The sequence below is a fragment of the Ctenocephalides felis genome, unplaced genomic scaffold (assembly GCF_003426905.1).
Source record: "Ctenocephalides felis isolate EL2017-DRISC unplaced genomic scaffold, ASM342690v1 CF-g0.4_SCAFFOLD_01886, whole genome shotgun sequence".
In the NCBI taxonomy this organism is placed as follows: domain Eukaryota; kingdom Metazoa; phylum Arthropoda; class Insecta; order Siphonaptera; family Pulicidae; genus Ctenocephalides; species Ctenocephalides felis.
In genome coordinates this window covers 136,529,648-136,530,521 of record NW_020538040.1, presented here as the reverse complement: position 1 = coordinate 136,530,521, position 874 = coordinate 136,529,648, and positions in this window count along the sequence as shown.

The window sequence follows — 874 nt, the reverse complement described above, 5'->3', positions numbered from 1 at the left end:
TGAAACTTTTGTATGGAAGTCTGAAAAGGACTAAAGTTATCGTAGCTAATAACATATCTAGTGTAAGTCTTTACACATAAAGAGAAAAATAATACCTGGGGTGTCAAAAATTATTGGTATGGTGTTGCTTATGAACACTGCCAGTGAGTTTCAGTGCTAATCTAATTCCCACATCAAAATCTTCAGGAAATGTAAATACTTGTGAAAGTTCTTCAACATATATCTCTACGTTTAATGTTAATCTCGGACCCGTTTTCTGTCGAAACAACAAAATATTTGTTATGATTTACAATTATAAATTGTTTAATGTGTAATTTATAATAGTGCAGTAAACGGAGAGGAAAAAAGGGTATAACCTCTGAATTTTTTTACTGTGCTCCGAATTGAATAAATTTTGGAATTAGGTTCATCTTACCCTTAATTTCAAAAGTGAAAACAATTCGGGTTGCGCCATCACCCCCGGGGGGATGACGCCCCATTCTCAATTGCGTAATTACATTTTTTCAAAATAACGTCGAAATCGGAAATAGATAGAAGAACTAATTATAAGAATAAAATGTCTTTTATAGTTTTTTTAAAAAACTAATACTTCTCAAGTTACAGACCACTAAAGATTCATATATTTTTGGCGCTTTCTTCGTTTTTTTGCAAATATCTCCTAAAATATACATTTTAACGAAAATCATGTAATGAACAAAATAATGTCAATAAAAATCTTAATAAATCGGTATTACATAAAGTGTTCTAGAAAAAAATATTAAGCAAGATTTGAAATAGCAAAGTCGTTTTTTATGTCGTTCAGATTTAATGTTGTATTAAAGCCATATAGCGTCGAGGTTTTTTTACATTGTATGCATTTCGGTGAAATTGAGTT